General features: G+C 37.6%; 1 pseudogene; it reads right to left on the reverse strand.

Moving 5' to 3' along the window:
* Nucleotides 1-3,189: 3,189 nt before the first annotated feature.
* On the reverse strand, nucleotides 3,190-12,560 carry LOC125480702 (annotated as a pseudogene).
* Between the last annotated feature and the right edge of the window lie 1,186 nt (nucleotides 12,561-13,746).

Genomic DNA, 13,746 nt, shown 5'->3' on the forward strand with positions numbered 1-13,746 from the left:
ATATCGAAATGGAGGATTCTTAGATCGCATCGCTGGTGAAGTTATTCTATTCCTTTGGCGATGCCGATAACAATATATTGCAACTTATCCCAACCAAGGAAAGAATTCTTTCTATCTAGATCTTCTTATGACTAATCCTGGAGTGAACCATTGGGAAAGAACTCATAATCCAGAGCTCGGCTACATCCATCAGCACAAAAACCAACCAAGCGAACCACATTGACGTGGTGAATATGGCCCATTTTTCCCGCTTCATTTAAAAACTCTTCCCCATCGCCCCTGGAATTGTTGGGTACTTTGACAGCAACGAAGCATTCAAAAGAAAGCTTTCCTTTAAAACAGTTCCGTAGGCTCCTTGGCCTAGCTTGTCATTTAATTGATTTGTTATCCTCTTAATATCTGCATGGGAACATCCGCTTAAAATGTTTCAATTTTTAAACGATTATCTTTTGCCTTTCTATCAGAGCTATAGACGTGATATGCTGCCATAACCCGTAGTCAGAACAAATGAACCCAGGCTTGCTCTCGCAAATAGATTGAAACAATCCAGGAGTAAACATTTATTCTCCAGTATCTTTTGCACATGAAATAAAGCTAAACACCAGTCTTATACACCTTGTTGTGGGGAATTGTCAAATATGAAACCAATAAATTAATATGGTAAAATAGGACAAAACTAAAAAGCGATGAAAGGATTTATAATGATTTGGCGTAAGCCTACGTGTAATTGTGTAGTTTAGTGACGATGAGGAAATTTTCACTGTAAATAAAAATAGAGATTACAAATAGAGTTTTAATTCTCAAACCCAAGTCCCACATACGCCCAATACCTCTCACCAAACAAAGAACAAATGGGAAAGATAGAGGTACATACCAATTTCCTTCTCAAAAGCCACAAAAACCAACACCAATATTTTCGAATGAATAATTGAACAAAAAGGAAGCACAAGAGCAGCACTTTCCCTCTCTATCTTTTGGTAGCGGTCGGCCGCTCTCATTTCTGTTTGAAACAAAAGACGGTTGGCTTATATATTGGAGATAACCTAGAGCCACTCAAGTGGTTTTCACATACTCCATCGTGGGCTCAAATAAAATACAAGGTCCAAGTGGAATTGAGCTACTAATTCCAACAATATTCACTTCGGCGAAATTCCTATAGCAACACGAAGAGTTGAATCAACAATCAACAAAAGCATCTTAAGTACGAACTAGAAAACAACGGAAGGCAAATCAAATTCTTCAAGCTCTCGGTGCTCATAACAATCTCTACCTTGACGCAAATTGTACCAAAGCCAACAAAAGTAGAACATTTCTCCATTGTCTCCTCCGAATTTGCAAACCATAAGTGCCTCAATCAAAACAAAGTGGTTCAAATGAAGAAACTGAAATTCTTCAATATCACCCACAAAATAAGCATAGTGCATCGTCGGGACTTGGGATGCGACTTGATCAGACTTGTTCTCTCAGACTCCTCTTCCTAAGATGCAGAATTGAATCTTCTGGTACTCGACTGATGCCACAGCTCCAATCTTCATGAGCCAAGGTCGGTTCAAAATTCCGTTATGGGGAGATGGGTTGCTAACAACAGTTTAGGTGAAGTTGTTGAATCTAATCAGGACCTCCGTCTAGCGCTTGATAGTGCTCTCTATGACCATCCTTTGAATTACTGATAGTTGAAGAATATTGACCATGCTGCCATTGTCCACTATTATTCTGTTGATCATGGCATGGACTAGTTGGATGAAGTCACCAGGGCGTCATAGTGGGGAAAGTCTACTCCCTCGGCGTCCTGCTCCTTAAAGTTGATGGCCCAAGTACAATGTTAGTAGCCTGAACCTAGAAAACCAATTCTGCTTGCTAGATTTTGGGTTAATTACATTTTACCCCCTCAGATTTTGGTGCAATTGCAACTTCGTACAACATTTTTAAAACATTTTAATTTCATGCCTTAATTATTATATTATTGCAATTTCATGCATCTGTTAATCAAACCGTCAATTTGACCGTTAAATGATGATGTGACAAATATAAGGCCCACATGTTTTGATGACTTGGAAAATAAAAATAATTAAAATTTTAAAAATCAATTTAAAAATAAAACAAAATTTAAAATTACAAAGGGGCCCACCACCTTTTTCTCCATGGAGAGATGGCAATGGCATCCACCCACTTTGCCCTGCTTTTGCAGAATGACCTATTCCATGGATTGGGTTTGAATTTTACTCTTTGACATTGCGTGGAGCTTCTCTCTCTACCTTAAATAATACTCTCTCCTCCTTGTGATTGTAAATTTATAGTTTTGGGTCTTCCACCTTTTATCTTTGCTTGGGAATAGCCTACACATAAGAAAATAGCCTTCTAAACAGAAGAAAAGGGGTCAAATCCCTAATCGGAAACAACTGGGCTTGTCTCATCACCTTGGATCCCTCTGAATTTTCAGGATAAAGGGTTCTCCATTCCCGTTGCCCACCCATGAAATTCATAGGAATTTTAATTTGGGGAAAGTTCTGTGTTTCAGATTTTGGGGGAAAGTTTTGTGCTTCAACTCCATCAAATTCTTGATGGTGGCGAGAGTGTTGTGAGCGGCGGTGCTCTAGTCGGGGTCCGAGTTGCTTCTAATCTCAGTGGAGTTGTCCCTTCAAGTTTCATTTCGCTCTCGGAATTGGAACCTTTCGAAGTCTTGACAAAAATATTCATCGTCTTCTTCACTTTCACGATTCGCCCAATTCGTACATATATGATTCTCTGGTAAGACTCAGATCTTCGGTTTCCATCGGTCACACTGCAACTCCATTCCTTACCTTCTCTGTCGCTGGTGTTCGTAAACTCCCATACCCTTCCATCGGCATCGTCTTACGCCTGCGCACACGATGGAATTGAAGCCGCACTCCCTTCAGAAAGAAAGGTCGCCGCACTCCCTTCAGAAAGAAAGGTCGAGAGAATATGAGAAGACCGCAATCGCTGCGGGTAGAGAGAGGGTGGCCCACTGAAAAGAAGATGAGATAGAGACCTCGCTACTCCCTAAAATTGCGACGGAAGTGGTAGATGCCGTCTCCGTGGAGAAAAAACGGGTGGGATGCAAGCTTTATATTTGTGGCATCATCACTTCACGGTCAAATTGATAGTTTAACTAACGGAAGTATGAAATTGCAATAAAATGATAATTAAGGTATTCAATTGAATTTTTTTTTAAGCATCAAAATTTAAATCCATAATGATATAATTCAAAATATTAAATTCAAAATTACTTTTATCACTGCCAACCTTGTGGTAAACATAGGTCAATCCGCATTTGCCGTAGTAGTGCCTGTCGAAGTGGTTCGCCATGAAAATCCCGACACCACACTCAGCATTGGGGCACTCCTTCCTTAGCCTCTATACCTTGTGAAGGAAGATTTGTGAAAAACAAGTTCATTTGAGCAACATCAACAACATGCAATTAACAATTAAAAGGCGGAATCATGTTTATATGCACTCAAAAACAAAACTTAACCCATGAACTTCAAAGCCTAGTAGATAGGTGAACCAAGACTCAACTCAAAACAAAGTGAGTTGAGAAATCAATACATTTGTAGATTCCTCTTTGCATAAGCAAAGACTAATCACCCAAAGAGAGGGCCTTCATTCCTTGCATCTTAGATCCATGGATTTTGATGGATGAAAAGGTTTCTCCAAGTTCCCAAAATTGAGAACCTCTAAGTCTCCACACCAAGGCATATTGTAGAAGAAATGAGTGACCTTGAGGAAGTAAGATTGCTAGATGATCCCTCCAAGGTGGCCGAAATTTTAGAGAGAAAGGAGAGCTTGTGTTCTCATCCTTTCCCCAAAAATAACCATTAATGAATTTTAGGCTATAAAGTCCTTTATATAGTCCCTTCAAATAAGTGACCTAATGGACCAAAAGCCCTATTCTTCTAACATGGCCGGCCTATAGGGTTTATTGGGCTTTCAAGCCCTTTGTTTATTCAAGTTGTCATACAACTTGAGTTAATGGGCTTGACATTCAAATCTCATTGGGCCTTGCGGCCCAAAACTAACCCGAGGTCTTTAACGAACTTATTCGTTTGATTAATTAACATATTAATTAATCCTAGCCTTAGATAAATAATTAAACCATTTAATTATTCTTACTCATCTCCGTTATTTCTTCAAACTCTACCTTACTCGGTGAACGATCCATTAGGTTCCTTTTAGCGAGGCAGTGGGCGATTAAAACTCTTTCTAATCGATTGTGAATTGAAACTTACTTTCAATTCTCCCGTTAGTGATAATACACTTTTAGGGCTTCCACAAACCATGGTTGACGCCTAGCAGCATGTCATGGTTACCCAAGCTAATCAGAAGAGGTGGAGAACCTATTCAGTTTTAGGATTACAAATGCAATACGGTCTTTCTCTAATACAATACTCTTGACCACATTGTTTGGTTTGATAGTTTATTCATGTCTACTATCCAATGTGAGTCTTGTGCTTATATGATTACCTTGAATGTGATTTGGAACACATTCCTAAATCTCATTCATACTTTGGCCAAAGATTCTTAATCATATCATAGAGTATTCTCCCTCAAACAGTTTGAAGGTTAGAGATCCCTTGTTGCGCATTCACTTGCCTCCATGGCTAAGTGGCTTAACCCCAACGATGCCGTGGACACCCTCCTGATGGAGTGACTTTGACATAATCAAAGATTAAGGACCTAACCACAAGACAACTGTGATGCCTCAGGTCAAAAGACTAATTTGCATTATCCCAACCATGAGTTCTCATGTGACATGAATATGAGAACTCTTCGTTGATCGTGTTCACTGAACTCATTCTATATTGAGCACCTACGTACTTGTCTTGATGTCACACACACCAATGACTCGAGACTAGTCACTCTCCTTGAGAGAAGACATAGCACGTACTGATCTTAACGGACTGTCAATGCCCAATTGACAATCCTATGATCAGGAACGTTTAGGATGTGTCAACGAAAGAATGGTCTCATGAATCTAACTTCTTTAGATCGCATTCTTCCAATCACATATTCCTTGGACTTATCGTTTAAGCATATAACATTTATATGAGACGGCTCAAACAATAATCTTTGCCCTTTACATTTAAACTACATTAGTTTGAAATGTCCGTAAAGTATCATCATATGATTGGTTTTAGGGCACATTTCCAACAATCTCCCACTTGCACTAGAGCCAATCAGCTTAGTCATCATTGATGATACCTCTTCTGTAATTCATTTCATAAATGGCTGAGTAGTAGGCCTAAACAATGGATATCTATATGTTATCCATAGAAGCAACCTTGAGAATAACGACGTCACCATTATACATGATTCTCAATCATGTGGTTCAGTCTCTCATTTGAGTTCGGACCTTGATGAGACCTTGATTCCCTGGCTTGAGCTATCGCCCCATTAGTGTCATACACTTTCTGGTTGGAACCGAATGGAGAGTTCATGAATGAACTTTCCCATCCAAACAACAATGTTGTAAGCTTCTATATGGCAATATATTTTGCATACATGATGGAACACATTAAAGTCATTTACTTTTAACGTTTCCACCCAAATATCTCTTTAGTCATAATAAAGAGATATCTCATTATCACTTCATTCATAATGAAGAGATATTCTATGATGGATTAGATTCATAATCTAATACATTTACGCTTCCATTACGTTACTCTAATTCTTCCTCATTCTTGAGGAATCCATCCTTAGTATTTCTTAAATACCTAAGGATTCACTTGACAGTTGCCATGGTTCTGATCCTGGGCTTGCACTGATATCATCTTGTACCGTTCTAGGTACAACTTATATCAATGTTTTCATACAATATGTAATACATAAATCACCTTTCTGCGTATGCATAAAGGATTCTATTTACGCATTATTTCTTTGGGAGTCAAAGGGTACATTCCCTTTGAGAAGAACAACTTCCTAGTCTCACTAGAATTGTCATTCTAATTGAAGTTTATCATCATATGAGAAACTTCCTAGCATCTTATTGTCTATTTTAGGGATTGATATAATCCAATTATATCTTGAAATCTATCATTATAGATTTCCATCCCATGTATATAGACTATGTCTCCCATATACATTCTATCATTATAGAATGTTTAAAGTCATAACTTTAACGATGAAGAATTCCTTTCATTTTCAAAATTAATATATATCATGTACATATATTCAAATTTAGGAATATGATCAACTCCCACTAATCTTTTGTAAACCTAGTAAACAAAAGATTCATTTACATCTTTATGAGAAATCAAACAATTGATCTTTTCTCATAAGACGCTTATAGCTCCCACTAGCTTGCTAAGATCCATGATGGATGGATCTCTACAACTAACATGTCTTAGAAGTATATATCATATATATATGGGTAATTGATAATGTCCAACGAACTAAATCTTATTTATGTTCATTCTTCTCCTAATGGAGAAATTCATTATCTTACGATGCTACTTTCCTTGATATTTTTCAAGGAAATTAATCTAAAATGTTACTTTTTCCTTGGATCAAATCTAAGGAGGTAAATACTTTAGACGTCTTACTCATCTACTTACATTTCTTGAATTCTTTGAAACCTTTTGCAAAGTATTCGGACTTGTGTTTATTCAAAATAAACTATAGTCCAACCGAGAGTGATCTTCGGTGAATGTCATACAACATGAGTAGTATTATGTTGTGGGCAAGTGCCACTAACATCTAAGTGAATTAACCTCAACAACTTTGTGATTCTTTCTTCTTTCCAAAAGAATAAAGATTCGAACATTTCGCCTCTATACAATTTTAACAAGAAGGTATTGGATCCGGATCTAACGATCCAAAGCATCCATCTATGACCAACTCGTAACTTATGTTTTAGAGGTATCACAACTCAGTTGGGATTAGTCACTACCTTGCAACCTTTTGGGTTTTAAGCATTGTTATATTCTTAAACAGTTAACACTACCACATCATCTCTACAACAGAGACAATTAATTAGATTACCATAATCTAATCATTCATTAATAAAGAACAATGTTTTGTCAAACAAAACATTCATCCATCTCTACAACTGTGACGGAATTATGTTCCTTTAAAATTGGGACGTAAAGACAATCTTTGGTTTTTCCAATTTCTTTGGTAGTTCATATGAGGAAGTAAGTACAATCCGCTTTCGCAGAGATCTATATTCGATTCACGTTTGGAATGTGAAGTACTTTCTCTTCTCTCATTAATCTTCTACTTCTTATTAGCACACTTTTACAACAATTGTAAAACATAGTTACTAATACAGAATCATGCATTCAAGTAGAAGAACCAACTGTTATGAACTTTTCAAGAACATTTTACAACACCTTCAAAAGGTGCGTTCTTGACACTTGCAAGACATTTCTTGCAAATACCCCTTCCAATGTCCATCCTTTCATAAAGAAAGTTTGTTCCCTTGGAGTTATTTTGCCTTCTTCATTTGACTTCCCTTTTGATTACAATAGTCATGGTCCCTAAACTCCCACTATCTCTCTTGAAACTTATTTCAAATGTGTTATACACATCAAACGATTTGGAGAGCGTGCGGTTATTGTTCACTATATAGTTTACAATAAACTTAGTGAACCATTAGGATAGGGACACAAAGGTGAAGTCCTTGCCTAGTTTCCGTCTCGTTAAGTGGTTTAACACTTCAACACTCAATGATTCAAAATCATCATAAGTCCATATAAAATGGACTATTTTTGTCAACCAACCATTATGTTCTAAACATAATAACAAACTTTCAAGAGTTGATCAAGGCAACTCTCATTTCTTCATACAACAATTTGTAAGTGAAGAATCATGGCACATAAAGTGTCCATGCCCTTGTGCTTACTTCTCAAGTTCCTTGTTCGTGTAACAAAGAGACAAGCACTAGAGTTTGCATTGTCCTCTTCATGGTAGACTTATCTAACATGTTCTTCCATTGATACATTATCAATAGGAAGATTGTGAGGATGAGACTACTTAGGTACTTTTACAATCCATTCAAGACAATCTATGGGATTGTGGTACCAAGTTCGGAAACTAAAGCGTTCGGTTTTTCTTTGTCAAGTTTTGGATAGTGTTTGCAAATATATTGGTAAACAAATAAATAACGAATATAAATTGATTGATTTTAAGCCATTTGATTCGGGTCTTTAAATCAAATAGCACCACCCACTATTTTTGGCAAATTCCATATCCCTCATCGGAATTCGAGAGTTTTGTTGAACTCTTAGCGGGGTATGGGAGACTCACCATTACCAAGCCCACCTCACGATGATACGATATCGGTTAGCAAAAATAATGATGAGAGAGTACGCTTACTCATTTGCATCTCTTGCAAGTACCCATCTTATTTGGCCTTTAGAGAATGTTGCCTCACAATGATATGATATCGGCGCCATTGCACTTAGTTAAGTTATTCCCACCATGCTTAGTTCATGAAGGGGTTCAAGAATAGCCTCACAATGATATGATATTGGCCATCCTCGTTGCCTACACTCACCTCATCATATGCGTATAGACTCCTCCTGAGTGTAAGCATGCACTTTGTACTCCCCCATGATAGGGTGAAGCCGGTGTACAAGTCACAAACGATTGGAGCCTACCACGGTGGAAGGCCACGAAGAGATATTCAAAGCATCTCTCGCTTATCAACTTAATAATGGTTTGGTTGAGGGTTTTAGGTCTCATCACATATAAACATACATTTTAATCCAATTAAAACATTTTGGTCCTATTACAACTATTGGTCCATATGATTGATTTAGTAGTATATAATACTCCCACTATGCTTTTAAAACGGTTTTTAAAGCAAGACTATATGGTACTACTAACATAAGATTTGCATTCATTGATGGACTATATAGTTGCCTTAGGGCCTTAGGATGACTATGAACCTTTGATTAGATCCAACACGAGCCTTGTGTTGAATCTCGGTCTAGGGATGGTGATTGATTTTAGTTACGCGTTTAATCACATTAAGGTGTGTTGTCTTATTGGGCGTTGGACCCAACTACTCCAATTTCATGCATATCGAATAAAACAAGAAAGGAGTACTTCAAAGTAAATAAGAGCTTATGCTCTTTTACAACAATTGATCAAATCAAATTACTTTAAAGTAAAGAAGAGCTTATGCTCTTTTACAACAATTGATCATATCAAATTACAACCAAAATTTAATCTACACATTCCCATGGTTCAAACAAATTTGAAACGGCCTTTCACGTAGCTCAATTATAGTAGGCTTAGGTTCATAATCACCCTTTCTTTAATTAATTAATGCTTTAGCTAATTAAACTTGAATGCAACATTTTCATTTGGTTTTTGTATCCATAGAATTGATTTAGATGGAGCTAAATGAAATGAAAATCCAATTCTCATTTAAAGAGACAAAACAATTTTGTTCTCTACCTAATTTGGGCCAAAATGCTATGACCTCAACTTGTTTGGGCCATAGTGCAATTAACCTCAACTTTTGGGCTATTTTGCAAAAACTTAAACTTTTGGGGTCACTTTGTAAAAACACAAAAATCCACTACTTCATGTAATTACAACTAGAACCCAAAATTTCCACAAAAGCTAAAACTTCATTAAAGGAGCAAAACAATTTGTCCTTTTAGTGATTTTGGACCTTTACGTAAAAACGTAAACTTTTGGGTCAAAGTACAAATACACAAAAGTATCAAAACTTTATGTAATTGCATAAAAGCCCCACAAGGACCCTAATTGAGTAGGGTGGCCGGCCATTGAAGCAAAGTATATAAAAAAATTTCAAAGTTTTGTAAGTGGGGTGTGTGAAATGGAATAAATCATTACACACCTACCCACTAAAATTTCTTTAATTTTTCAAAACAAATATCTAAGATATTTAAACATAAGAAATATTTCAAAACAAAACTTTATGAAATAAATCAAAACTTTGAATCAAAACACCAAACCTTTTGTTCTTGGCAAGAACATATCAAGAACAATGAAGAGCATCCATGAAAACCCATAAGAGCTCCATGAACATTCTTCACCCAAAAACATACCAAAACCACTCAAACTTAAGGGAAATAACATACAACCATACTAGGGTACATAGGGGTTCCAAAAGTCACTTTAAAACACTTTTAACAAGTCAAACAAGAACCCAAAAATCCACCCTTTGGATTTGGCCGAATTTCCCCAAAAACATGGCACCAAATTTTAGCTCCAAAATTCATGCTCATATGAACTACATCTACAACATTTGAGATGACAAATTTTCTAACAAAATTTACATTCAAAGAAGCAAGAATAAGGCTTGTAACAATTACAACATTCAAATCACAAACTATGAACTACAAAACCCAAAAGGATTCACCAACTACTAGACTTAGGCTCTTGATACCACTTGAAGGAAGATTTGTGAAAAACAAGTTCATTTGAGCAACATCAATAACATGCAATTAACAATTAAAAGGCGGAATCATGTTTATATGCACTCAAAAACAAAACTTAACCCATGAACTTCAAAGCCTAGTAGATAGATGAACCAAGACTCAACTCAAAACAAAGTGAGTTGAGAAATCAATACCTTTGTAGATTCCTCTTTGCATAAGCAAAGGCTAATCACCCAAAGAGAGGGCCTTCATTCCTTGCATCTTAGATCCATGGATTTTGATGGATGAAAAGGTTTCTCCAAGTTCCCAAAATTGAGAACCTCTAAGTCTCCACACCAAGGCATATTGTAGAAGAAATGAGTGACCTTGAGGAAGTAAGATTGCTAGATGATCCCTCCAAGGTGGCCGAAATTTTAGAGAGAAAGGAGAGCTTGTGTTCTCATCCTTTCCCCAAAAATAACCATTAATGAATTTTAGGCTATAAAGTCCTTTATATAGTCCCTTCAAATAAGTGACCTAATGGACCAAAAGCCCTATTCTTCTAACATGGCCGGCCTATAGGGTTTATTGGGCTTTCAAGCCCTTTGTTTATTCAAGTTGTCATACAACTTGAGTTAATGGGCTTGACATTCAAATCTCATTGGGCCTTGCGGCCCAAAACTAACCCGAGGTCTTTAACGAACTTATTCGTTTGATTAATTAACATATTAATTAATCCTAGCCTTAGATAAATAATTAAACCATTTAATTATTCTTACTCATCTCCGTTGTTTCTTCAAACTCTACCTTACTCGGTGAACGATCCATTAGGTTCCTTTTAGCGAGGCAGTGGGCGATTAAAACTCTTTCTAATCGATTGTGAATTGAAACTTACTTTCAATTCTCCCGTTAGTGATAATACACTTTTAGGGCTTCCACAAACCATGGTTGACGCCTAGCAGCATGTCATGGTTACCCAAGCTAATCAGAAGAGGTGGAGAACCTATTCAGTTTTAGGATTACAAATGCAATACGGTCTTTCTCTAATACAATACTCTTGACCACATTGTTTGGTTTGATAGTTTATTCATGTCTACTATCCAATGTGAGTCTTGTGCTTATATGATTACCTTGAATGTGATTTGGAACACATTCCTAAATCTCATTCATACTTTGGCCAAAGATTCTTAATCATATCATAGAGTATTCTCCCTCAAACAGTTTGAAGGTTAGAGATCCCTTGTTGCGCATTCACTTGCCTCCATGGCTAAGTGGCTTAACCCCAACGATGCCGTGGACACCCTCCTGATGGAGTGACTTTGACATAATCAAAGATTAAGGACCTAACCACAAGACAACTGTGATGCCTCAGGTCAAAAGACTAATTTGCATTATCCCAATCATGAGTTCTCATGTGACATGAATATGAGAACTCTTCGTTGATCGTGTTCAGTGAACTCATTCTCTATTGAGCACCTACGTACTTGTCTTGATGTCACACACACCAATGACTCGAGACTAGTCACTCTCCCTGAGAGAAGACATAGCACGTACTGATCTTAACGGACTGTCAATGCCCAATTGACAATCATATGATCAGGAACGTTTAGGATGTGTCAACGAAAGAATGGTCTCATGAATCTAACTTCTTTAGATCGCATTCTTCCAATCACATATTCCTTGGACTTATTGTTTAAGCATATAACATTTATATGAGACGGCTCAAACAATAATCTTTGCCCTTTACATTTAAACAACATTAGTTTGAAATGTTCGTAAAGTATCATCATATGATTGGTTTTAGGGCACATTTCCAACACCTTGCCGGAATCATCCACCTTGTAGAACTAGAGCAGAGGGAGCTTCACCTTCTTGTGCTTGTGCTTGATCTTCTTGGGCTTGGTGCAGGTCTTATTCTTCCTTTTCTTTACGCCGCCACGGAGGTGGAGCACCAGGTGGAGGGTAGACTCATTCTGGATGTTGTAGTTGGCAAGGGTGCAGCCGTCCTCGAGCTGCTTGCCGACAAAGATGACGCGCTGCTCGTCCGGCGGAATGCCTTCCTTGTCTTGGATCTTGGCCTTGACATTGTCGATGGTGTCGGAGGACTCGACCTCTAGGGTGATGGTCTTACCCGTTAGGGTTTTCACGAAGATTTGCATGGCTGGGGGGCCTTAGGATCGCAAGGGAGGAGCAGGGAGGCGCAAGGCTGTAGAGTGAAAATGAGAATGGGGAAAAAAGAAAATATAAAGTTAAATTGAAATGTTTCAAAGATGTTGTATGAGGTTGCAATTACATCTAAACTTGAGGGGTAAATGTTACCCCTAGATTTTCCTCTTCTTGGAAATGTTGGTGGGCCCCAAATGTTTAAATTCGGCGAAGATACCATTGATGTGAATTACTTTGGCAGGGGGTTCATCGTTAACTTCTGCGTCTTGCAGACGCGTGGGCTATGCTGCTGGCTTATTGAGTTACTTGTCGCACTTGCCCTCTTTCACAGCTTTTCGAGATACTTTTTTCGTTTGATGCAGCTGTTAGTTGTATGGCTTGGACCACGGTGGAATGCGCAATACTTCCAATGATCCAGCTTGGATTTTTCTCCTTTCGAGGGTGGCGACATCTTGAACCAAGACTCGTCCTTGAAGTTACTGAGGATCTGGTAGATCGGCAATGAGAACTTGGTGAACATCTCTGTGCAAGATTTTCACTGATTTTTTTGTTGGACTACTTCTCATTGGTCTTCATCTAAATTACCTCCATATTCTTCCGAGGTTGCTTTCTGAGCTCTCTTGGCTTCATTCTAAAGTGCATGCTCAAGTAGGATTCTCTTCCTGAATGTCCTTTTGGCTATTGTGTCATCACATTCAACAACTTTAGCTTTCTCCGCGTTGAACCTCTTGACATAGTTGCAAAACGTCTCATTCGGTTCCTTTTTTATGTTGAACATATGGTTAGACTTCTTCTTGATTGAGCAGTCGGTCGAATATTCCTTGGTGAAAACCAAGGAAAGTCAAAGATGAGGGAGAGAGCAAAGATGATGAAAGATTCGTAGGAGCCTAGGAGGAAGGAGGAGAGGGAAAGAAAGGAGAAATGAGAGAGAAATAGGAGAGAAATTTGGAGGGGAGGAAATATTAAGAGTAAGAGAAATTGGGAGTGAGAAAGGCAAGAGAGAAAAGTAGTGGTTTGGAGTTTAAAAACTCTAAAAACTCACTTTTTGTGTTTTTTAGAAGTAGGCTAATTTTCAAGTTAGTTTTGAGTTCAGTTTTTTAAAACAGTCATACCAAATAAGTATTCAAGTTGTAAAACTTAAAAAATGTTTTTGATTCTAAAAAGTTAGATTCAAGTAGAATACCAAACAAACCCTTAATTTCTGAGAAGACAAAAAAACAATTTG

This window comes from the organism of the source record quoted next, unplaced genomic scaffold (assembly GCF_019419815.1).
Source record: "Pyrus x bretschneideri cultivar Hongxiangsu unplaced genomic scaffold, Pyrus_bretschneideri_v1 Contig35, whole genome shotgun sequence".
Lineage (NCBI taxonomy): Eukaryota > Viridiplantae > Streptophyta > Magnoliopsida > Rosales > Rosaceae > Pyrus > Pyrus x bretschneideri.